At 41.1% G+C, this 27,300-nt stretch overlaps 1 protein-coding gene and 1 pseudogene across 5 annotated transcripts in view; one reads left to right on the top strand and one right to left on the bottom strand.

The window, feature by feature from the left end:
• Positions 1-27,300, bottom strand: part of pard3aa (par-3 family cell polarity regulator alpha, a) — an 858,224-nt gene that overhangs the window by 467,398 nt on the left and 363,526 nt on the right. The gene's annotated exons all lie outside the window — the stretch shown is intronic.
• Positions 175-25,405, top strand: LOC148149994 (uncharacterized; annotated as a pseudogene).

Genomic DNA, 27,300 nt, shown 5'->3' on the forward strand with positions numbered 1-27,300 from the left:
GATCAATGCATAATTGCAACTTCCACAGCAACTAATGGGAATCTCTTACCCAAGACTGCCCAAATGGGAGAAGAAACATCTGCAAATCATTTCTGTTTACATAAAATTGTTCATGCAATGTGGGCACTGCTGGTTGGCCAGCATTTTTGCCAATTCCTAATTGCCATAGAGAAGATGGCGATGACCATTTCCAACAGCCCAACTGGAGGCCGAGCACGAACAGTGGAAGCAATGTATGAAAATCCCACCAGGGTTCCAGGTTCGATTCCAGCCTTGGACAACTGTGTGTGGAGTCTGCACATTCTCCCAGTGTCTGCGTGGGTTTCCTCTGGATGCTCTGGTTTCCTCCCACAATTCAAAGATGTGCAGGTCAGGTGAATTGGCCATGCTAAATTGTCCATAGTGTTAGGTGCAGTAGTCAGAAGGAGATGGGTCTGGGTGGGTTACTCTTCGGAGGGTCGGTGTGGGCTTGTTGGGCTGAAGGTCCTGTTTCCACACTGTAGGGAATCTAATCTAAACCAATTAGGAGGACGTGAAAGGTGCAACAAAATCAACTCTGATTCAAATGAAAGATAGCTTACATTTATGTTAATAACAATCACAAACACAATGCAACATTGACTCCTTTAATTGTTTGAAAGAGAAGAGGATGAGTTCACGAAGCCTAAAACAAAGAGAATATGCGCACCAAATGTGATTCTCCAACAATGTGTTTTTCCTTCTAACAAAAATAGAAAGCTGACTTATTCAGGTTGTAATACGCTCAGGCAAAAATGTTTGTAGCACTTAACCATTCAGATAAACTTTCTCCAAAATAAAAAGGCATCACATCTTTGAAGTTTAGATTAGATTACATTACAGTGTGGAAACAAGCCCTTCGGCCCAACAAGTCCACACCGATCCACCGAAGCGTAATCCACCCATACCCCTACATTTACCCCTTACCTAACACTACGGGCAATTTAGCATGGCGAATTCACCTGACCTGCACATCTTTGGACTGTGGGAGGAAACTGGAGCACCCGGAGGAAACCCACGCAGACACGGGGAGAACGGGCAAACTCCACACAGTCAGTTGCCTGAGGCGGGAAGTCTGGGGAAAAAAGGAAATGTGGGCAACCCTGAAATGTTGCCATTTGAGCGACGGGTTGGATTATTTTAAGGATGCTTAAGCAATGTAGCATCTCTAGATCTTTATCGTTTCATGTTTGGAACATGAGACAACAGAAGAAAATCACCATTCAACCTCTATCAGGCCTGCCTCCATTTTCAACTACTCCTTCACCCCAAAGCAACCTGGTGCAGACATTCTGCAATCAAGTACTAAGAAACACCATACAGCGGTCTAAACTAACCTTACTTGAAGTTTTGTTTGGTAACTTGTCTTGTTCGGAGAGTGGCAATTGATCCAAAACATAGTTTGTCATTCAGGGTCATGGCATATTTATGTACCAACATAATGTATGCATCTGCAGTCCTCACTTTCTCCTACTGTATGTACGTCACTACTGCTGATACAGAACAACAATAAGATAAAGAAAACATTGGCTGCCACTTCTGAAATTACCATATATCTTCCTGATCTTACCCACTAACCCCCATTTCCATCAAATTGACATTGTGTAGAATATTTTAGAAGCTGATTGATTCATTTCTGCCCTTTGACCCACCGTAATGAACCAAGTTCGCCTACTATAAAAGAACCTTTTACTCTCCATCACCATTACCCTCTTCCTCTGCCAACCCAACTTCCGAAGTGATAATGCCCAGCTGAAAGCCATCTTCATTCTTTAAAAATGACTTCTTATTCCGAGGAGTGCGAAAAATGACACATTTAAAATAGAATGGAGTATTTACAGCAACTCTGAAGAGTGCATTCTATTCAATCTGAAATTGCACTGTTACACTGCAGGAGCTACTGAATTGTCCCTTCCTATAAAAAGTGTACACAATCAGCCTGAGGCAATATGCTACACACTACCTAATCAAAGTCTCCGATCCTTGAACAGCTACATTGCTGCAGTCTTTTTTTCAAATACTGACAGTATCACTTGACAGCTTCCAAAAGTGCTAAAAATAAATCAGTGGGCTAATATGGTGAACTATTAGTTAAATGCCAACTAATTATAATCATGAACCTTGACACAGATTCTACAGAGTAAACTCTTCAGAATTTGACAGATCAAGAGGTGACTCCATATATCACAATCAAACTGCAATTTGTTTTGTTTATACACATTTATCTTTGTTCAGTGCACTTTAATTGCATACCTTTAGAATACAAATAGCTGCCCCTATAAGCAGTCCATACGAAAGACTTTGCATTTTTTTTGAAGTAGAAGATTTACAAATATTCAGTCGACATCATTCCATTTGTCAACGGCCCCATGCTCAGATTCCTTACATGCGTAATACTCAGAAGTGTCTGTCACTATGACAAAAAAGTTCCATCCTGAATGGGCACAGCCCAAATTGACTAAATCACTTCACAAAGGGACTGTCTTCATCTGAAAAAAAAAACTGTCAATTTTAAAGGTTCATCCACAGGAATTTTATGAACTAATGCCATCTGAATGTTTCATGATAAATGTGCTTCAACATGTGATGATACAGAATTAAAAATGAGGCCACAGGGGGAAAAATATAGCACTTTTTTCAATTTAACAAAATTCTTTTTACCTTTCTTTTACTGGAATGAGCACACAACTTTTTTTTCAAAACAGGAGATCACAGGTAGCTGAGAGGAAAATGCAGACTTGGTGCCTTGTCATACCTGCCCTACAAATGTCATGTTATTTGTATTGTGATGCTACAGGGAACTACTCAGTTATACTGACTGCTTGGGAATAAAAGATTGGCAATGAGCAAGGAGTTCAATTTGCTGGCCTGCGGTATCTCTTCTGCACTCATGAATAGAAAACAGCTTTTAAAAATGTAGTTTATTTATGAAAACAAATTCAAAAAGCAGGTGGATTCTTTTAGTTTGCTCAGATTCCATTTCAAAATATTTTTACCCACGGTTGAACATTTACACAGTGCAAATTTAGGACCTAGTACAAGAAAGAAATCCCCATGGTTTCAATTATTTTTTACTGTCACTTCTTTTTAAAAAAACAAACTACATTCTCTGCTAGATTGCTCCTAGTTTAGACAGCTCCCTGAATCTTCTCTTTTCTATTCCTCTGCTAAGAAGTTTAACTCTGATGTCGAGCTTGCGGATCTGCTCCTGTTGTTTCTGATCCTATTCTGTGCCAACTTTGAATGACAGCTCTTTTACTTGCTATGAATTTGCTCTTGCTGCTGCCTCCACTCTTTGTTCAAAATTCTTCCTGTACCTATCACTGGATTATTCCCCGATTCTGCAGATTTATCATTCACCATATCTTGACTCCCAGTAGACTCTGCATGCTTCCTTAAGACACCATTTGCCTGTCCCGATTCATTACACATCAAGTACATCTGTATGACTCCATGACTCTAATTGGTCACTGGATTCAGTTTCCACCCATACAGTATTCAAATTTGGATCCAAACTGATCACATTGCCTACAAGCTAATTTTGTTCTACCACAGGGTCTCCTAATTTCAACTCTGAGCTCTCTGATACCATTTTCTCCCTGTTTTCTGTTTACATAAGGAATGCACCTAACCTATGCAACCAGAATTGTCAAGTTGATAGAGACTGTGTTAAGGTGAAAGCGAGAACTGCAAATGCTGGAGATCAGAGGCGAGAGCGTGGTGCTGGAAAAACACAGCAGGTCCGGCAGCACTTGAGGAACAGGAGAATCAACATTTCAAGCCCTTCCTGATGAAGGGCTTTTGCCCAAAGTGTCGATTCTCCTGCTCTTTGGATGCTGCCTGACCTGCTATGCTTTTCCAGCACCCAGACTAGAGACTGTGTTACGTTTGGTTGTAGGTGACCTACCCAGTCACCGAAATTCACCTCAATGGCTTAGTTTTTCTTCCACACCTAAATACCTCCCCAAAGGCACACTACCCAAAGACACTGGTCAGGTTCCAGATGCCATACCTATGCAACCAGAATTGCCAGTTTCTATTTGAGCCATATTTCAGCTATCACTCAAAATCCAACCCTATTATTTCTGACTATCTCCATCCTTTTTCCAATCCTCTAGACACGGTCTCGGACACATTTCTTTCAAATGGTCTCCTTCATGTGGGCTAATCAAAGCAATTTTCACTAGTTGCTCTTAAGGCACTTCAAACTCTCAAACAACACTTCAATTCATTCACTAGTTTCCTTCTTTCCTCCTTACAACTTCAACTTTACTTTTCAGTCGGTATGCAGCAACGTTCGGTGCATCTCCGGATATTCTCCAAAGGGCCCACAAAAGCACTGATAATTTCTTCATCCCCACCAGGAATACCCAACAACCCTCTCATCAACATCCCTGGACCAGATCTCCACCATAAAAATCCTTCACTTCATAATCAGGTCAACCATGTGGTGTAGGGCCAATGCAGTTTGCAGAGTTCTTTCAAAATCTCTTTTAGACTCATCTCATGAAAAGGCCCTTGTCATTCATAATTATCTGTACAGTATATAACATGAAGTCTGATGGGAACATGATTCAAGGGTAATGATGCTTGGCCCTTTCGGAAAGTTTCCATTTGGCATGACCCAAGAGACCCTTTCACCATGGGATGCAGATCTGTGTCAGATGCACAACTGATGAAGCTCTCTATTTTCAGAACAATCTGAGCCACAACAAAATGCTGGCCTCCTCTGTCAAAGCCACTCACTACTTCAGAACAAATCAGAAATACAAACTGTCTGGTTGAAACTCTTCTGTTTGCTTCTTACACAATGACCTCCAACAAGTGTGAGGAGATCAATACAATTCTCTGTCTCTTTAGATGGAGAAAATTCATTCATATGTCCCTGCTACAACTACCTTCCATCCCCAATCACCCTTACCTTTGAGCAGTACCTCCCCAAGTAACGTTGCTCCCTATTCTCGCCCAAAATCTGCACTTATCCAGCTTCTTACCCAAATCGTCAGTCCCATTCAAAAGTATCCTGTCCATGATCCACTCCTTGCCCTCTTGACTGGATTCCTACAAATTGCTGCCTAGTCAATTTCCCTTCTTGTTATTAAGCAGACTGATATTGCAAGAGGCTGTTTCTCCCCAGGTATTATGCAATTCCCTTTAAAAGTCAACATTGTCTATTTGTCAAAAATGCCTATCCTCCACAGCCATACAATGCTCAAAAAGTGCCACACTATCTCCAACCTTCCCAAGTTTCTCAAACATGTTACTGCCACTCAAAGTTGGCTCAGAATCCATTCCTGGCTTCCATTAAGGCATTTGTGTATCATTAAACTAAAACAATCTTAACCAATATCAAATGGATTCTGCTGTGAGTGCGATCTTTGCATATTACCTCCCCTCATCCAGAGTTCACTACAGCCTGTGACATGGATGACCACAATATTCATGCCCCACCACCCACCTGCATTGTCAAGTTGAGAGAGACTGTGTTAAGTTTGGTTGTATGTGACTTACCCAGTCACACAGATGCACCTCAATGACCGTTCCACATCTACATACCTCCCCAAAGACATACTAGCAAAGACACTGGTCACGTTCCACATGCATTAAGTGAAGCTCATCAACCCCTGGAAGGTCTCCAGTGAATCAGTCTCACCAGCTGCAGGAGTCACAAGTTCCCCCAGTTATACACTGAGAAGACTTTTACCCCCGCTGCAAAGGCTACACCCTCCACCTGCAATTCTCTTCCTCACCATTAGCTCAGGTTAGAAATATACTATGATTGGCACAATCTTGAACATCTGTCAGCAATTTATGGTTGTCATTGTCACGCACTCTACCAAGGGAGTTGCAGGCTAAGACATCTCAACATCGATCCACTGACAGTGTCACATCTGACAATTAATTATATCTTTGTTTGTTAGAACTTGCTGTTTGGAAACTAGCTGCTATGTTTAACTACACAGCTTATGCCTGCATTATAAAAAGTGCTTCATTGACTATGAAGCACTTTAGGATATCCTGTGTTCATGAAAAGCAGTCTTTCTTTGTATATGACTGTCAAACAAACCAAATGTGCACTGTGGCTTGAATAAATTACATTTTCATGACTTACATGTCTAACATTTTATTAAATTTCTTCCAAATGCCAAAAGATTATGGGATTATATAAGAACAAACTGAAAAAAAAACCAGAAAATTAAAGGAAAATACTGTCAATCCTAAAAGCTCGAAATAGAAACAGAATACACTCGAAAATTTCAGCTCATGGGCAGCATCTGTGGCAAGTGAAACAGTATTAACAATTTGGGTACATAGCCTTTCATCAGAAGTTGGATAAGTTAATAGATCTAACAGATTTTAAGCAAGTACATAATTAGTGATGGGGGAAAGACAAAGAAAGAATAAAAGTAAAGGTCTTAAACATGATGGAAGGCAGGAGAGACTGAGCAACAAAAAGGGATGACTGTGAATCAAAACAGTAATAGGATTAAAAACGGGCAATACATCATGGGTCCAGATGAACTGAAAGTGACAATAATACATTTATTACCAACAGCTGCTGGAAAACAGAAATATAAAATAAAAACAGTGGTTACAATCTGAAGTTGTTGAATTTAATGCTAGGTCTGATTTTGAATCAAAGATGAGTTACTATTTGCCAAACTGCCACTGAACTTCATTTGAAGAGCACAGGAATCCCAAACAGCGAGGCTTGTGTGGGAGTGGGATTGAAAATTAAAATAAAAAAGGTCAATTTCAGGGTCTTCCTTGCACACTGACTGAAATGTCTTGAGAAATATTTGCTTCAGTGACAACACATCATGGAGTCAAAATACCCAAATGGAGAAAGTTATATTATTTGTAAGGAATTAGAAACTATATAGTTATGCATATATATATATATATATATAAAATATACACATACACACACATACAGACTGACACATCAACAACTGTCCGGTACCAAGCCACAATGTCTCAGTTCACAGTACATAGTCTGTTCCAAAAAATACATTGAATAAACCTCCAGCACATTTGTCTAAAAGCATTATTTCTTCAAATTTCTGGGAACCACGAGATTTATGTTAAATGTACCGACTGACAAACAAGCTACACACAAAGTTGTTGTTCAATAAAATTATGCAAAAAATGTCACCTAAAGAGTAAGTACAATTAAATGCATTTGCTATGAAGATGCATATAATCCACTCATTTATAATCTTTGTTTGGGAATTGCACAAATATTTTCTGAAATTATTCACAATGCCAGTCAAATTTCCACAAACATTGCTGACAACTGCTTCTACACCACTCAGTCACTTGTCAACAAATGCTTGGGAGATTTGGAAGTTCCTGCCTTGCACAATAGCTTGGGTAGTTGCATAACAGGTCAATGAAAGTCAAACTACTGTGTTGACAACATTGTTCGGTCTACTGTAGAGGCAAAATCTTGACTACTGGGGTTGCATTTATTTGTTTCAGAAGCTGTAAATGCGTAATGCTATTAAGAAAATAGCTGACACCGCCTGATCTAATGATACTCACAAATGGGCTAGCAAAACAAATGGTCCATCAGCTGCAATTACGCTTGACATGTGTGAGGTCTTGTGTACCTCCTTTGTGGAGATATTGATTACACATTCCTACTTATGACCGACTTCACATGCATAAAGAATTTGAAAAAGATGAGACAACTGTTTATGCTAGATACAGCAGAACATTGACTAAATTCAGACAGAAATTCATCAACATCTGTAAACAGTTCAATCTCTAATGAGTAACTTAATTTGAAGAGCAATTTAAAAACACTTATGCCAAGTATATGAGGTACAATGCTCAGATTATTTTACAACAAAAATACCTTAAGGGCATGTCTTTCCAAATTCTCTTAAATGCTCCAACTAAGAAGAACCTGAGTAAAGAACTGTATTAAAAAATCAAAAGTGCTCCAAGTTCAGTTTTCCACCATTTTCTCTCAGATACTTTTCTTCCAGGCCAATTAATGCAAAGTCAAAGGGAGCACCGACATCTTTTTCACATTCATCAACAATTCAAACAGAGCATCCATTTAAAAAAAAAACGTATCTAATATGAAAACTTCGCATTAAATTTTATCCATAATCCTTTCTGCTTTCCTCCATGCTGAGTATCGTTTATCAAACTTACATTATGAAACATTTGTTTACATTTGTTTAATGATTTTACTATGTTACTTGGAGAAAAGGTAACTTTAATTGGTCTGTGGCTGCCTGAGCTATTTTCTTTTTTTTTGGTTCATTTCCAACTCATCTCAAAATAGTTAAATGTGCTTTACCAATATCCTCCTTATTCTGTCTCAACAACATCTTCCATATGTCTTTAATAAGTTGTGCCAATCCACTTCACGAGGTAATATAAAACAAACTATCTCACCAAGACACAGTCAAACAGCACGGAAACAGACTCTTCTGTCCAGCTCATCCACGCCGATCAGACATCCCAACCTGACCTCGTCCCATTTCCCAGTATCTGGTCCATATCCCTCTAAACCCTTCCTATTCATATACTATCCAGCTGTCTTCTAAATGTTGTAACTGCACCCACCTCCACTACCTCCTCTGGCAGTTTGCTCCAAACACGCACCATCACAATAAGGTCACCACCTCAAGTCTCCAAAGTTCCAGGGAAAAAAAGCCCCAGCCTATTCAGCTTCTACCATTCAAACCCTCAAAAGACCAAAACATAGTCAAGGGGTAAGTTTTAAAGAGCAGCACGAAGAATAAGAAAGATGTGGAGAAATAAAGCTGCTGAAGAAATACTTTTTTGTCACTTAGAGTCTTGGCAGTTGAAGGCAAGGCCAATAATAGTGGAAGATATAAATTCAGGGATACTCAAGGTTTCAAAATGTGAGCACAATAGGCATCTCAAAGCGTTTTGGAGCTGGAAGAGACTAGGGAGGTAAGGAGTGATAATGCTAGGATATTAAATTAAGACGAAGACTTTTAAAATGTAAGGATTGGTTGCTAATGGCAGGATTCAAACTACCAGAAAGCAATGAATAACTTCTCCCTCAAAAGGCTCAAAAAAGTCCACAAAAAAGTAAGGAATGAAAGAGACAGAAAGGATACCTCTGCACAAATAGCATTATGTGGTCTCTATATAGTCAAATCAGGTTTGAATGCTTCAAAGCATATTGCCACTGAGAAGAAAAATGATGCACAATCCTTACTGTTAAAAAAAAACTTTCATGGGATAGGAGTGTCACTGACATGGCCAACATTTGTTGCCATCTCTCACTGACCTTGAAGTGAGTGGTGTGTTCGGTCACTTCAGAAGACAGTTAAGATTCCACCACAGCACAGCCAATCTGGAGTGACATATTGGTCAAACCAGACAAAGACAAAAAGGAGTCTGCTATCAGGAATAAGGAAACTAGATGGGTGCTTACAGCATTTGATGACAGTTTTAAGGCACCATTAACGTGACTAGATTTCAACACTACATTTTTATTAATTAGTTGAAAGTAAATTCCACAATTTGTGAAGATGGAATCTGAACACACACCCACAAGGGCATTAGTCTAGATCGTTGGTCTACAAGTCTACTTACATTAATTAATGGAGATTGTGGTGCAGTAAATGTGGAAGCAGTGCATGGAAGATAGAATCAGTGAGAAGCAGTACCTCCTCCAGTCACAAATTTTGGCCCTCCCATGCTTGATGCTTCAACTCCTCCAATTGCAGGTTCCCTCCCAGTCTTGTTCCTGTCTCACTTCAAGATCCAGGATCTTTTATTTAAGGAAAAACAGAGTCAGGAGCAAAGAACCTCTGACTGCAGGAGCTGGTGTTGTTATTCCAACAGTCCAGTTGCCACCAGTCAGAAGACTTCCATCTGTACCACTGGCAATCACAGGCAAGGAGAAGAAGCTGAAAGTGACAATAAGGGAGAAACCCAGAAACCAAGATAAAACAAGGCCTGGAGAAACCAACATTCAGCCTTGTGTCAGCATGACCTGGCTGCTGCCCATGCAGATGGGACAGGCTTTTTGGCTGATGTTTCAGTTTTCCACAGTGACAGAGCTTGATGAGTTGGCAGGATACCGGTTTGAAGGTGAAGGATTAAACGGAGAACACTAGGAGAAACACTGGTTCATGGGAGGGTTGAGGTTCTGCGTTTGGGCTCAGTGCCACTTGCTATCTGATGGTTAGACTGGTGCTGCAGCACCAAATCGCACATATTCCCCTTGGTGCACAGGTGGACCCTTGTAAGTCTGTATCTTGTTCTGCAGCACTCACTTCAAACAGAAATACTGAGGGAAAAGAAACTTGAACTTGGCAGATGAAAATGAAATGCTAGAGACTGCTAACTGCTTGAATTTAATTCTTAAAAGATGCTGCAGATGTGAGATGAAAACACTCCACATACTTTACCTTGTGCTAAGAGGTTTGTATTCTAATGTTGGAAATGGATAAATTCATTTATAATAAATTATGAGCATATTCATAAAGTCACTTTCATACCATGAAAAGGAATTCACCCATCCCACGTTAAAAGTACATATGCCTAGGCACACACAGAAAAGTTGTCCTACCTATTTGAATGAAGAAGGAAACAGAGTAAATACAGATGAGAATGCAACTGCACCGACAAATAAAGGAGTGAGTAAAAATGAAAAAGAAACTCCTGAAAAGTAAAATGTAGCTCCGGACAATCAAAAGTTAGCTCAGATGAAAAAAGATCTTTGGGCCTTTGTGCAGGAGCCAGAGTAGCTCTGTTAGCAGAGGGATGAATGGAATTTAGTACAACATAAGACTCAATCTACAGTATTTTGGATGATTTTATACATGTTGAGAGTAAATTACTGAAACAGGCCAGATGCCTAATATTGGCGTCAAGGGTTGAGATCATAAATGGCTTGGATGAGGGTTTTAGCTAAGGCAGAGCTACAGTGAGACACTATGACTAAGGTACAGCTTTCAAATGGAATTATATATACAAATGGAGATAGCACAGATTAATGATGGTGTAAATGTCTGTTTGGCATGCAAGTTGCCCTGTTTGGCAGCTTCACCAGGTTAACACCTCATTTTTATGTATGCTTGGTGCTGTTCCTGGCATGCCCTCCTGCACTTTTTGAATCAGGGTTGATGATCATGGTTGAGTGAAGGATATACCAAGGATGCAGATTGTGCTAGATTTCAATTCTTTTGGTGTTGATGGCTCACAGCATCTCACAGATGCCCAGTCTTGAGTTGCTAGATCTGTTTGAAGTCAGACAGCATTCTGAACATGAAGGCAGGGCTTTGTTCCACAATGACTGGGTGGTAGTCAAAGTTACCAATACTGTCACAGACAGATGCATCTGCAGCTAGCAGATTGGTGAAGATGAAGTAAAGCATGCTTTCCCCTCTTGCTTGGTTCCATCTCCACCCTCGGCAGATTCAGTCCAGCAGTTATATCCTTCAGGACCCGACCAGCTCGATCAGAAGTGCTGCTGCCGAGCCACTGTTAGTGATGGACATGGAAATCTCCCACTCAGATAATTTTGCACACTTGCCACCCCTCAATGTATCCTCCTAAGTGTTGTTTAACATGGAGGAGTTCTGATTCATCAGCTGGAGGAGGACAGTACATAGTAATCAGCAAGAGGTTTCCTTGCCCATGTTTAACCTCACTCATTCTATACATCTTGCTGTCACTTTCTCTCCTTTTTTCTTCGACCTAGTGTTTGGATGTCTCAACATTTCTTTACAGTTAGAGTGTCAATTTCCATCTGAAAACATTGCAATGAAATACACAGATCATTTTTATCATGTTACTATCTGCTACCTAACTTATAGAATCATTGAATTTTACAGTAGAGAAGGAGGACATTCGACCCATCATTCTGTCCAGTTCCCGAGAGAGCTAACAGTTAGTCCCACTCTCCAGCCCGATCTCAGTAGCCATCTACATTTATCACTTTCAAATACAAATCCAGCTCTCTTTTGAACCTCGGATGGAATCCCCCTCTACCACTCTCCCAGGCAGCATATTCCAAAGCCGAACTACTCTCCGAGCAAAGACGTTTCTCCTCATCTCACTCTAGCTTTTTTGCTGACAATCTGGAAAATATTACTAGTGGAAAAATAATATCCTGACAAATTTGGTCATAATTGTGAACATTTCAGTGAGGTCACATCTTGGTTTTCTTTGTTCCATGGAGTATAAGCCCAATTTTTCCTTCCATCTAAAATCCCTCATACCTGATACCATTCTAGTAAATCTCCTTTGAACTCTCTCCAACGCTTTAACATTCTTTCTGAAATAAGGTGCCCAGAAAAGAATACAATACTCCAAATGTGATCAGACTAATGATTTGCAGAGGTGTATCATTACGTCTTCGCTTTTATACTAGAAGCCTCTATTTATAAATCCAAGGATCCTACAAGCCTTCTTAACATTTGAACCCTGAAGTTTTGCTGCTTCTATAACCCCTCAACAATTTAGCCTGAGCTGTCTCTCCACATTTCTTCAACTAAAATTCCTCAGATTTCTCTGCATTAACATTCGTTGCCAGGTCTCTGCCAACATGGCCACTTGTCAACACTCCTCTGAAGTTACTCAGCATCATCCTCACAATTAACAATTCTCGACAACTTATCATCTGCAAATTTAGAGATTTTGCTACCATTCCTGGGATTAAGAAATCTAAAGTGTGGGGTAAAGAATATCCAAATCAAAACTACAGCAGAATCGTACTCAAACACAATCTCCAACCTTATGGTCCAACATAACCCACTCAACCATTACCATCAACCCCAGTTCAAAGAAGACAGCATAAGGGTATACTGGGAACAGCATCAGGCATATGTAAAAATGTAGTCACAACTTAGTAATGCTACAGAACAGGACCTCGTGCGACAGGGTCTAAGCAGCATAAGCTGCAAGACACCGACAGGGCAAAGTGATCCCACAACCAGTGGATCTGATAGACGCTCTCAAGGTCTGACACATCCAGTCATGAACGGTGACGGACAATCAAACGACTTACTGCAGGAGGAAACGCCACAAATATCCCCTCCTTAATGATGCAGGAGCTGAACACATCAGTGCAAAAGATAAGGCTGAAACATTCACAAAACTCTTCAGTCAGAAATACCAAGTGGATGATCCAACTCAGCCTCCTCCAAAGGTTCCCAGCATCATAGATGCCAGACTTCAGACAAATTGATTCACTTTACGCGATAGCAAGAAACAGTTGGATGCACTGAATATGACAAAGGCTACTGGCTCTGACAACATTTCAGAAATAGTACTCAAGACTTGTGCTCCAGAACTTGCCACTCTCCGAGCCAAGCTGTTCCAGTACAGTTATAACACTGGTATCTACCCGACAATGTGGAATATCACTCACATCTGAACTGTACACAAACTAAAGGGCAATTTCAAACCGGCCAATTACCACATCATCAGTCTACTCTCAATCAGTAACATAAGGGAAAGGGTCATCAACAGTGTGATCAAGCAGCGCTCAGCGACGCCCAGTCTGAGTTTCGCCAGGGCCACTCAGGTCCTGACCTCATTACAGCCTTGGTTCAAATCTAGATCAATTCAAGTGAAGTGAAGTGAAGTGAGAGAATGACAGACCTTGACATCAAGGCCATAGTTGATCAAGCGGGGCATCAAGGAGCTCTAACAAAATTGGAATCAACGGGAATCTAAAATGTAAACTCTCCACTGGTAGGAGTATTACCTAGCACATAGGAAGATGGCCATGTGCTGGAGGTCAGTTACCTCAGCTCCAGGACATCTCCAAAGTAGCTGCTTAGGATTGCGTCCTAGGCCCAACCATCTTTAGCCGCTTCATCAATGACCTTTCCTCCACCATAAAGGCAGAAGAGGGGATGGTTAACCATGATTGTGCAATGTTCAACACCATACCCAACTCCTCAGATACTGAAGTAGTCCAAGTCAAAATGCAATAAGCTCTGAACAATATCCAGGCTTGAGCTGACAAGCAGTAGGCAATTACCACCTCTTGATATTCCACATTGTTATCACCATGCAATTCCCCCATTATCAACATCCTGGGATTACCACTGAACATAAACTCAATTGGACTCACCACACAAACACAGTGGCTGCAACAGGGGTCAGAGGCTAGGAATACTGCAGCAAATAACTCACCACCAGACTCCTCAAAGCCTGTCCACCATCCACAAGGCACAAGTCAGGAGTGTGAGGGAATACACCCCACTTACCTGGATGAGTGCAGCTCCACTGACACTCAAGAAGCTTGACACCATCCAGGACAAAGCACTTTGTTTGACTGGTGCCACGTCCACAAGCATCCACTCCCTCCACCACTGACGCTCGGTAGTGGCACTGTCTACAATATGCACAGCAGAAATTGCCAAAGATCTTTAGACTGCACCTTCTAAACTCACAACCATTTCCATCTGGAAGGACAGAGGCAGCAGATAAATGGGAATACCACCACCTTCAAGTTTCCCTCCAAGCCACTCACCAGCCTGACTTTGAAATATATTGCCGTTCCTTCACTTTCACTGGGTCAAAATCCTGGGATTGCCTCGCTGAGGGCATTTTGAGCCTGCCTACAGAACATGGACTGCAGCAGGTCAACAAGGAACTCACCACCATCTTCTCAAGGGTGACTAGTGATAGGCAAGAGGTGCCCGCCCAGCCAGCAATGCCACATCCCAGGAACAAATGAGAAACAAAGAAAGATTGGAGCAGTGACATTCAATCACAGGATGTGAATCTTTCTTGATGTTCACAGCAGGACCTTATTAATATTTGAGGTTTTCAGAATGGAAAGGGATTAAAATTCATTCGGAATTTCAGATGTCTGTCATGGTATTTGGGGTCTGAAGCTGTAGCGAGCCATAACAACAAAATGTGAAAATAATGAGGTGTACATGCACAGTAATGTACTCACCAAGTTTCAACAATAAACTAAAAATTATGTTCTGTCTCAAAGCACTTAACAGTCTTCAATTAACAGTTATTAAATGAAACCTGCGCCTGTTGCTCTGTCAGGAATCAGTGAAGTTAAACACTTTGCAATTTCTCTATGCCATTTCTCCCTCAGTGCTTTTATTTGAGAGTAATACGTGAATGCTAGTCACCATGCAATTGTCTTCACACACTTCAAAGTAGCTTTGTCAGCTATTCAGCAATGGAAGCCAATTCATAAGACTGGAATAAGAAGCATTATTCATACCATGATTTGATTGGAAATAGCTGAGGTAAACAGATCTTTTTACTATTCCAGCAGAATTAAGAACTCAGTGCAGAAGCTGGAGTTTTTCCTGTCTTCCCAGCGTCCTTGCAAACTTAACAACCCAATTTGCACTGTATATGGTTCCTCATATCTTGGAGAAAGTGAGGACTGCAGATACTGGAGATCAGAGTTGAAGAGTGTGGTGCTGGAAAAGCACAGCTGGTCACGCAGCATCCGAGCAGCAGAAGCATCGACGTTTCAGGTTTATGCCTGAAACGTCAATTCTCTTGCTCCCCGGATGCTGCCTGACCAGCTGTACTTTTCCAGCACCACAGTCTGCAACGCGTTCCTCATATTTTGCTTGAAAAACATGTATCAACTTTAGGCCATATGCTATTTCTGCCTCTGAAATGTTATTGCAGGGAAATAATGGAGAAATTTTCATGAATAAAAACTAATCCTCTTCTGCAAAAATATTCTATGAACAAACATCCTTTGAAAAACTATACTCATTGAGTCACAAGCCAACAACATTTAGATTTCAAATGAACTAAGTTCCCACTTACATAATTAAATTGCTATTGCCAAGATTAGTTACAACCATACATTGGAAAAGTTTGAAACGCTTAAAAATTTGAGAAAGTCCAAATGGGATCAACATCAGCGGATTTCACCTAATACTGGGCAAGTTGGAATTATTATTTATTGAACTGCACTGTTGGCCCTACTTCCTTGAGTGCAATGTTAGATTCTGTAACCTTAAATTAAACCTTGCAAGGGTTCGAAGACACCTCATAAAGGTGGTCAGAAACCAAGAAAGCAGATGACATAAACTTGGTTGAGAGAAGGACAGTACTGGCAGCTTAATGGGTTTACATGTTTTAGGCATGATAGAGAGAGTTGTAAGAGGGGTGGCATAGTTGCAATACAGATTAAGCAGAATATCAGAGCTGCAGTGAGAGAGGAGACCTTGGAGGGCTCAGTCTGCAAGGCCATATGGGTAGAACTCTGGAAGGTGCAATCACTATGATGGGGTTATACTATAGGTGTCCCACTAGCCAGCAACAGATAGAGGAATGGCAATGTAAGCTGCCCATGAAGAAATTAAAAAAAACAATAGGGTTGTGGGAGCAAATAAAAACTGGAACTCCTTTAATGCCAGGGGCTTAGATGGGGCAGAATTTGTGAGGAGAAAGTGAGGTCTGCAGATGCTGGAGATCAGAGCTGAAATTGTGTTGCTGGAAAAGCGCAGGTCAGGCAGCATCCAGGGAACAAGAGAATCGACGTTTTGGGCATAAGCCCTTCTTCAGGAATGAGGAAAGTTTGTCCAGCAGGCTAAGATAAAAGGTAGGGAGGAGGGACTTGGGGGAGGGGCGTCGGAAATGCGATAGGTGGAAAGAGGTCAAGGGGAGGGTGATAGGTCAGACTGGGGTGGGGTGGGGCGGAGAGGTCAGGAAGAAGATTGCAGGTTAGGAAGGCGGTGCTGAGATCGATGGATTTGACTGAGACAAGGTGGGGGGAGGGGAAATGAGGAAACTGGCGAAATCAGAGTTCATCCCTTGTGGTTGGAGGGTTCCTAGGTCGAAGATGAGGCGCTCTTCCTCCAACTGTTGTGTTGTTGTGGTCTGGCGATGGAGGAGTCCAAAGACCTGCATATCCTTGGTGGAGTGGGAGTGGGAGGAACACCTCTGGGAAACCTGGACCAACCAACCCAACCACCCTGTGGCTCAACACTTCAACTCCCCCTCCCACCCTACCAAGGATATGCAGGTTTTTGGACTCCTCCATCGCCAGACCACAACAACACGACGGTTGGAGGAAGAGCGCCTCATCTTCCGCCTAGGAACCCTCCAACCACAAGGGATGAACTCGGATTTCACCAGTTTCCTCATTTCCCCTCCCCCCACCTTGTCTCAGTCAAATCCATCGAACTCAGCACCGCCTTCCTAACCTGCAATCTTCTTCCTGACCTCTCCGCCCCCACCCCAGTCTGACCTATCACCCTCCCCTTGACCTCTTTCCACCTATCGCATATCCGACACCCCTTCCCCAAGTCCCAGAATTTGAGAGGTCCATCCTGGCAGGTTTCTTGAAAGAATATGAAGATAGCCCGAATCAGGAAAGTGCTGTACCAGAATTTGCAGTGGGGACTGAGACTGGCCAGGTGATTGAAGTTTCAGTGGGAGAGCATTCTGGGAACAGTGATCATAACTCAAAAAATTTAAATTAGTTATAGACATGGATAAGAATGGTAGTCAGGTGAAAGAGCTAAATTGGGGGAAGACTAATTATAACAGAATTGGGCAGAAACTGGAGAAATGAGGTTGGGGCCAGCTGTTTGAAGGTAAATCCACATCTGACACGTGAATCTTTTAAACACCAGTTGATCTGAGTTCAGGACCAGCACATTCCTGTGACAATGAAATATAAGGATGGCAAGATTCAATAATCCTGGATGACATGATATATTGAAAAGTTAGTCAAAAAGCAAAAAAGAAGCACATGTCAGGTTCAGGAAACTGAGGTCAAACAAGGCCCTTACGAAATATGAAGAAAGCAGGAAAGAACTTGAACAAGGAGGAAGGAGCACTATAAGAGGCCACAAAATGCCCGTGGCAATAAGGATGAGGATTAAGGAGAATTCCAAAGGCATTTTACATGCATGTTGGGAAGAATCGGGGAGATAGAATGGACTTATTAGGGTTACAGTCAGCAAAGCTTTCTGATGGGGAGTCTTCCCTGACAAATTTAATTAAGGCTTTTGAGAAAATAACAAAGATGATTGATGAAGGTTGGGAAGTGTCTACATGGACTTTATTAAAGCATTTGAAAAGGTCCCTCAGTGTCGGCTGATCCAGAAAATTAAGTCACATGGGATCCATGATGAGTTGGTATGTTGGATACAAAATTGACTTGTTTATACAAGGTAGAGGCTAAATGTTTTTCTGACTCGAAGTCTGTCATCAGCAAGTTCCACAAGGACCAGTGTTGGGACCTCTGTTGATTGTAAAATATTAAAAGGATTTTGATGAAAATATCTGTGGTCTAATAATTAAGTTTGCAGATGACATGAAAATTGGTGGAGTTGAGGATAGTGGTTGTCAAAGGATGTAGTAGGATATAGATTAGTTGGAAAGTTGAGCAAAGAAATGGCAAATGGAGTTTCATTCAGGCAAGTGTGAAGTGATGCATTTTGGGAAGTCAAATCCAAGAGAAAAGTAGATGTAAATGGCAGGACCCTTCGGAGCATTGATATGCTGAGACATTTTGGAATGCAAGCACATAGTTCCCTGAAAATGACAACATAAGGTGGTTTAAAAAAGGCATACAGCGTGCTTGCTTTCATCAGTCTGGACACTGAGTATAAAAGTTGACAAGTTATGTTGCAACTATATAAAACTTTAGTTAGGCCACATTTGGAGCCCTTCTGGTCATCAACTGTAGGAATGATGTGGAAGCTTTGTAGAGGATGCAGGACATTGCCTGGATTGGGGTGTATGATCTGTAAGGAGATGTTGGACAAATGTAGATTGTTTTTGTTGGGTGTTGAAGGCTGAGGGACTACTTGATAGCAGGAAATAAAACAAACAGTGAGAAGTATACATATGGTGGATAGGTTTATGTGAGAGGGAAAAGGTTTAAAGAAGATGTGCAAGGCAAGTGTTTTTTAATACAGAGGGTGGAGATGCCTGGAATGCTCTAAGCATGTGATAAAAGCAGATACAAGAGCAATATTTAAGAGGCTGGTGTACAGACACATGAACAGGCATGGAATAGAAGGATATGGACCGTGTGCAAACAGATAGCATTAAGATCATTGGAATTAGGAGGAGTAGGCAATTAAAACCTTTGAGCCCACTTCACCATTTAACATGGTCAGGGCTGATCTTATTCTAGCCCCAATTCCACTTTCCTGCCTGCTCCCCATAGCCTTTTATCTGTTCTCATCAGAAACATATTTATTTCTTTCTTGAATCTGTTGATTGATTTTGCCTCCACAGATTCACAAACCTGAGAGAAGAAGTTTCTCATCTTGCTTTGAACCTAACTTCTCTCATTCAATATTTATGTCCTCTTGTTCGAGACAGTCCCACAGCAGGGTGCATTTCTTCAATATCCATCTTTTCAATCCTCTTTAGCATTTTATGTACCTCAATCAAATCCCCCCCCCCTTATTCTTCTGAACTCCAGAGTGTACAAGCCCAAGCAAATCAACCATTCCTCATATGACAGCCCTTCCATCCCTGGAATCAATCTGGTGAACCTCCACTGAACAGTCTCCACTGCTATCGTATCCTTCCTCAAGGAAGGAAAGCCAAACTGGACACAATATTCCAGTGTAATCTCACCAATGCTTTATAGTTGAAACTTTATTGCTGGAACAGCACAGCAGGTCAGGCAGCATCCAGGGAACAGGAGATTCGACGTTTCGGGCACAGGCCCTTCTTCAGGAATTCATTCCTGAAGAAGGGCCTGTGCCCGAAACGTCGAATCTCCTGTTCCCTGGATGCTGCCTGACCTGCTGTGCTGTTCCAGCAATAAAGTTTCAACTTTGATCTCCAGCATCTGCAGACCTCACTTTCTCACCAATGCTTTATATAATTGTAACATTTCTTTACTTTTACAATGCAGTCCTTTTGCAATTAATGTCAGGATTAAATTTGCCTTTCTTATTATCTGTTGCACCTGCACAGCCACTTATTTCAATTTATGCACAAGGACACACAGATCCCCTGCACTGATGCACTTTGAATCTGCTTTCTATTTAAATAATAACATACCCTTTTAGTTTTCTGGCACAAATGGATAACCTTGCACTTATCTACATTAAACTCCATCTGCCAGACTCTGGCCCATCCTCCGAGCCTAACAATATCAATCTGTAAACTCTTTCTCCTCATCACAGCTGCTCTCCCAACTATTTTAGCATCATTCGTGAATTCTGCTACATTACACTCTGTCCCTGCTTGCAATCATTTAGAAAGATTGTAAATTGTTTATGTCCAAGAACTGAACCATGCAGTACCTCACTAGTTACAGTTCGCCATCCAAGAGAAGGACCCATTTATCCCTACTCTCTGCTTTCTGTCAGTTAGACAATCCTCTATCCAAGCCAATATTTTACCTTAACGCCTAGGATCTAACCCTCTGGATCAGTCTTTTATGTGGCACTTTGTCAAATATCTTCTGGAAGTCAAGATATTCCACATCCATTGGATTTCCATTATCCATCTTACTTGTTATATCCTCAAAGAACTCCAGCAAGTTCATCAAGCATGACTTGCTTTTCATGAAACCATGCCAACACTGGTGAATTGGGCTTTGTTTTTATAGGTGTTCAGTTATCTCCTTCTTTAGGATCGACTCAGCAAGTCTCCACTACAGAAGTCAAACTAACTGGTGCATAATTTCCCACGTTTTGCCTAAGAGGGAGACATTCACATGTTTCCAATTCACCGGTACTTTTTCAGAATCCAGGGAATTTTGGAAAATCATAACTAATGAATCTCATACCTCTGCTGCCACTTCCTTTAAAACCTTAGGGTGCACACCTTCAGGCCCCAGGGACTTATCTGCCTATAATCCCATCCGTTTACTTAATACCTTGTCCCTAGTTATAATAATTTCACAGTGTTCCTCTGTAGTAATTGCAATTTTTGGGAAGAAATTATGATCTTCCACAGTGAAAACAAATACAAAGTATTGGTTCAGTGCCTCTACCACCTCCGAGATTCACATTATTATCTCACTATTTTCATCCTTAAAGGGCCAACATTTAATTTCACTATTCTCTTCTTTTTATGTTTTGGAAGCTTTCAGTATCAGTGCTTATGTCTTCTGCTAGTTTCTTTTAATAGTTCATCTTTGCTCTTGAGATTTTGTTTTTAATAACCCTTTCCTGATGTTTAAAGTTCTCCCATTCATTCAGAGTGCCACTAAATTTTGCAGTGTGATATGCCCACGTTTTTTGCCTTTATGTTATCCTTGACTTCCTTGTTCAGCCATGGATAATTTTTTTACATTTTTATGATTCCTCTTTCTCTCAGGAATATACTTTAGAACATAAAACATAGAACAATACAGCGCAGAACAGGCCCTTGCACCGACCTGTGAACTAATCTAAACTCATACCCCTACACTTATCTCATCATCATCCATGTGCTGATCCAAGGATTGTTTAAATCTCCCTAATTTGGCTGAGTTAACTACATTAGCAGGCAGGGCATTCCACACCCTTACCACTCTCTGAGTAAAGAACCTGCCTCTGACATCTGTCTTAAATCTATCACCCCTCAATTTGTAGTTTATGTCCCCTCGTACAAGCTAACGTCATCATCCTAGGAAAAAGACTTCACTGTCTACCCTATCTAATCCTCTGATCATCTTGTATGTCTCTATCAAATCCCCTTTTAGCCTTCTCCTTTCCAATGAAAACAGACCCAAATCTCTCAGCCTTTCCTCATAAGACCTTCCCTCCAGAACAGGCAACATCCTGGTCAATCTCCTCTGCAACTTTTCCAATGCTTCCACATCCTTCCTGTAATGGGACGACCAGAACTGTACACAATATTCCAACTGCAGCCATACTAGGCGTTTTGTATAGATGCAGCATGATATTACAGCTCTGGAACTCAATCCCTCTACCAATAAAACCTAACACACCGTATGCCTTCTGAACAGCACTATCAACCTGGGTGGCAGCTTTCAGGGATCTATGTACATGGACTCCAATATCCCTCTGCACATCCACACTACCAAGAATCTTTCCATTGGCCCAGTATTCTGCCTTCCTGTTATTCTTCCCAAAGTGAATCACCTCACATTTAGCTGCATTATACTCCATTTACCACCTCTCGGCCCAATTCTGCAGTTTATCCAAGTCCCCCTGCAACCTGCAATATTCTTCCACACTGTCCACTACTCCACTGACTTTAGTATCATCTGCAAACTTACTAACCAATCCACCTATGCCTGTGTCTAAATCATTTATAAAAATAACAAACAGCAGTGGTACCAAAACAGATCCTTGTGGCACACCATTAGTAACTGGACTCCAGGCTGAATATTCTCCATCAACCATCACTCACTCCCTTCTTTCAGAAAACCAGTTTCTAATCCAAACTGCTCAATCACCCTCAATCCCATGCCTCTGCATTTTCACCAACAGCCTACCATGTGGAACCTTATCAAAGGCCTTACTGAATTCCATGTACACCACTTTAACTGTCCAACCCTCATCCACACGATTGGTCACCTTCTCAAAAAACTCAATGAGGTTTGTGAGACATGACCTGCCCTTGACGAAACGATGTTGACTATCTGCATTCAAATTATTGCTTGCAAGATGATTGTAAATCCTCTCTCTCACAATCCTTTCCAAAACTTTTCCTACAACAGAAGTAAGGCTCACTGGTCTATAATTACCTGGGTCATCTCCACTGCCCTTCTTGAACAAGGGCACATAATTTGCAATCATCCAGTCCTCTGGTACTAAACCTGCACACAATGACAACACAAAGATCAAAGCCAAAGGCTCCAGCACCACCTCCTTCGCTTCCCAGAGAATCCTCAGATAAATTCCATCCAGCCCAGGGGACTTGCCTATTTTCATTCCTTCTAGAATTGATAACACCTCTTCCTTACTAACCTCGATCCTTGCTAGTCTAATATCTCATTCTTCTCCTCTACAATATTCTCCTCTTCCTGAGTGAAAACAGATGAGAAATATTCATTTCGCACCTCTCCGATCTCCACAGGATCCACACACAACTTCCCACTTCTGGCTCTATTCCAACCCTGTCATCCTTTTATTCCTCACATACCTGTAGAAAGATTTAGGGTTCTCCTTTATTCTATTTGCTAAAGACTGCTCATGTCCCCTCCTTGCTCTTCTTAACTCTCTCTTTAAATCCTTCCTTGCTACTCTGTAACTCTCCATCACCTCATCTGAACTATCTCATCTCATAGTCACATAAGTCTCCTTCTTCCGCTTAACAAGAGATGCAATTTCTGTAGTAAACCACGGTTCCCTTACCTTATCACTTCCTCCCTGCCTGACAGGGACACATCTACTAAGGACACACAATATCTGTTCCTTAAACAAGCTCCACATTTCGATTGCCCCCATCCCCTGCATTTTGCTACCCCATTCGAAGCTTCCTTAGTCTTGCCTAATCGCGTTATAATCGACCTACCCCATTGATAACCTTTGCTCTGTGAAAGGTATTTAGTATCTCCCTAAATATTTGCCACTATTTTTCAACAGTCCTGCCCTTGAATATTTCTGCCCAGTCCACTGTGGTCAACTCCTTCCTGAAACCTATATAATTACCATCGCCCAACACTCAAACTCTCATATGCAACTTTCTTTCTGTCTGAATTTGAAACTTTGGCATGTTGCGATCACTCCTTCCAAGAGGATCCTTAGCTAGGACCATGTTACAACACAGTGGTAAAGCATTCTGTTAAAATACGAGTGACAGAGAACTCCCAAATTCCACTATTTTAAAAAAAATCTATTTATTCTTTAACTTTAAAAGTGAACATTAAACAACAACAATTTACAACTCTAAGCCTCCTTTCACTAAAAGGTTTGTTACCTGCCTCCAACTCAAAAACAATATACTGTTCCAGTAAAAATCTGTAGTAAAATTACAACAACTTGATTTCAAAACCATACAGGAGCTATTGTCATCGGTGTCCTCCTCTTTTCAGCTAAAGGTCTCTTGGGGTTGTCATTTACTGCAAATATGTTTCATATGGAAAAAGGTACCTTTGATAGCGTGCATTTTAAATGGCAGTATCTCTCAATGCCAGTTATTCTCTAACTTCCAAAATACCTGCCTTTTTTATGCCCAACACATTGGATCATCTCATTGGTTCGAGGTTGGCAAAAACAATAATTTAAACTCAACTAATGTTTTGGTATCCTGGGCCATAATTTAAACTGATTCATTAAATTTGAATTGTTGTCAAAACAGGCAACAAAAACTCAGGTATCTATTTCACAACCAAATGTTTTCAATATTTCAGTACACACTGAGACTGCTAGCCAGTCAAATGACAGGTGCTGGTCAGTTTTCAGTGCGAAACAGCACTCACTCTCTTAAAGGTACAGTACATAACTTCAAATTCATAGCAACCATTTATCAATATTTCCTCATTACATAAGTAACCAGTTCTCTGGTTGGCTCAATGAAATCCTCATACACTCCTTTATGAACCTTTCTCTAAGGCTATCCTTGCCAAGTTGATTAATCCAATCACATGGATGCTCAAATCACCCATAATTACAAGTGTGCTCGCCTCACATGCCCTCATTGTCTCCTGGTTTACGCAGTGCCCTACTTCAGAAGTACTGTTTGAAGTCTGTAAATTACTGCTACCAATAAGTTTTTTTTCTCTTTTTTTATTTCTACCCAGACTAACTATACATTTTGGTCCCTCGTGCCAATATCATTTAATAGAGCCTCGACATCATCCTTAACCATTAAAGCGGCTGCTACACACAAGGAAGGAGCTGAGTGTGTCAGGACCACAGCGACTGCACACACATATACATACACAGATTTACATAGACTGGGGCTGCCAGCTGCCTTCTGTTCCCACCAAGGACTGAAGGAGGAAACTTCCAGGCTTACCAACCACAACTGAGAACTCCACCCTGGCTCCCCCCAAGGCCAAGCGTGCCAAGGCGGCCAAGAAGAGCATAGACCACCCCAAGTACACGGACATGATCATCACTGCCATCCAAGCACTGAACAGCCGCTCTGGTATCTCCCGCCAAGCCATCGAGAAGTATATCTGCAACGAGTTCAAGATGGGTGAGAACGCCAAAATACAGATCAAGCTGGCGCTCAAGAAATTGTTGTCAAGCAGACCACTGGCTTAGGCACCTAGGGCTCTTTCCGGTTAGTTAAAAGTGAGGAACCGAAGAAGGCAGTAAAGAAAATGGCCAAGGCACCAAAGAAGAGCCTCACTGGCCACAAGGGATCAACGGCCCACAAGCCAGCAGCCAAGGCGAAGAAAGCAGAAGTGGATAAAAAGAAAGCCAAGACACGTAAGAAGAAGGCTCCCACATCCAAAGAGCCCAAGAAGGCAAAACCAGCAAAAGCCAAAGTCAAGACCAAGGTGAAGAAAGCAAGTGGGCTAAAAGCGAAAGGGAGAAAAGCCAAGAAATGATTCTAATCACTAAATATAAACGTGGACTGCTTTTGGTTTTCAGTTTAATTCTTCAGAAACTTTGTGTCCATACAGTTTAATTTAGGATTTTTTTGAAATTTAATAAGGAGACTTTTTTATTTTGTTAGCAGCTCTTTCTGTCTTATGTTGAAAAAAAGATGGACTCAGTTATCATCTGTTCAATACAGTAACGTCAGGACTGTGGACAAGAAATGTAATGTTGTACATTGCCGTGGTTAACCTTTGCTCTCGACCTATTCCATCTTGTGTTACTGCCCTGGTGAGGAGTGAGTGTGGGCAGGACGTGCGCGAGTGTGGGTAGGACACACGTGAGTGTGAGTGTGTATTTACAGTGCTTCCACTCCCAAAGGAAGGGTGTAAATTCACAAACAACTGCTAAGCAAAGTCAGACTCAACTAATGGACAGCACATCTCATGTGCTAATTATTGCCGTCCATTGCATAGTTCAGCATTTATTTTCCAAATACTTTACTCAAGTGAATTTGTTTTCGACTTTTAAAGCAGGCTGGAACTGTGCTGCTAATTTTTGAATAACGTGAATGATATTACAGAAATAAGTTCAGAGTCAATATTTTGAAAGCTTTCCTTCCCAAAAACAAATTCCCTGTCTGAATGTTAAGAAATCATTGTGTCATTGATACACAGCCAGCGTTGGTTCATGAAGCTGCGTAGTTACCCAGTCTCTGAGTAGGTAAAAGGGACCTTCCAAGATGTAGTTATCAGGGCACAACTACTCCACTCACCACATTTATATTTGAAGAGACGGCTTAAGAGGAACATTCAGCAAAATGCAAGAGCAGCCCATTTAATGACTGCTTGCAATGGCAAAACAATTTCAGACTGTCCCGATGTCCCAGCACAGTAACTGTTTCCAAATACTCGGCTGTGTTTAAATCTTTTTGAGCTTTGCTGGCCTGAAATGATATCTGGGTATTTTATAGAGAGTTTTTGAGGTAGAGTAGTATTTGTGTTTATTTTGAGCGAGAAATTGCAAAACTTATGCAATTATGAAAGTGAAGGATAAAAAGAAACTAGAGAAAATTAGAACCAAACAGTACTCATTTTAACTTGGCCAAAGAAAAATGGGAATTTCTGACTGAAAGGCACTCACTTATAATGTGGCTCCCACAATGAGATTTGAATGTGTTCTTTTCACAAAATCACTAATTTAATCATTAGGATATTCTCTCCATACAAGCAATTCATATTTATCATTAGTAATGTCTTGTTTATTACATGGTTTACTTATTAGGACATTCCTTCTCAAACTATTGTGTGCTGTTTCTTGTTAAACACAGTTTTAAGTTTTTAAATACACAATTGTTTTAATTGACAAATAATTATAACTTCATTTCTAATTGTTCGATGGCTGACTGTAATTCATAAACTATCATCCTGTCAATGTAAGTGGTTGGCCACACGGACAATATTGTATTGTGTTGTTTACAGGGTGCCCTGTACCTTCGTATGTTTATAGTAAATTAAGCTACATCTTGATTAGGAAAAAAAAACCATTAAAGCAACTCCACCTCCCTCTCCTCCTTGTCTACCCTTTCAGAATACTCAGTACCCCTGGACATTTAACTCCCATTCCTGATTCACCTGTAACCATATTTCAGTAATCCCCACCAGGCCGTCTCTATTTGTGCCATCAGCTCATCAACTTTATTCTTGCATCATGGTCGGCAGAGACATGGTGGGCCGAAGGGCCTATTTTTATGCTGTACTATTCTATATTCTATGATAAGCACCAGTGGAATATTGGGCCATTGACTGAAAATTTCTTGCTTCAACGTGGAGCTTTTTAAAAAAAATTCACACATGGGCCCAGCATTTATTGCCTGTCCCTAGTTGCTATTGAGGTGGTGGTGGTG

This window comes from Chiloscyllium plagiosum, unplaced genomic scaffold (assembly GCF_037043375.1).
Source record: "Chiloscyllium plagiosum isolate Xiang-an unplaced genomic scaffold, Cpla_swu_hap1 HiC_scaffold_5, whole genome shotgun sequence".
Classification (NCBI taxonomy): Eukaryota; Metazoa; Chordata; class Chondrichthyes; order Orectolobiformes; family Hemiscylliidae; genus Chiloscyllium; species Chiloscyllium plagiosum.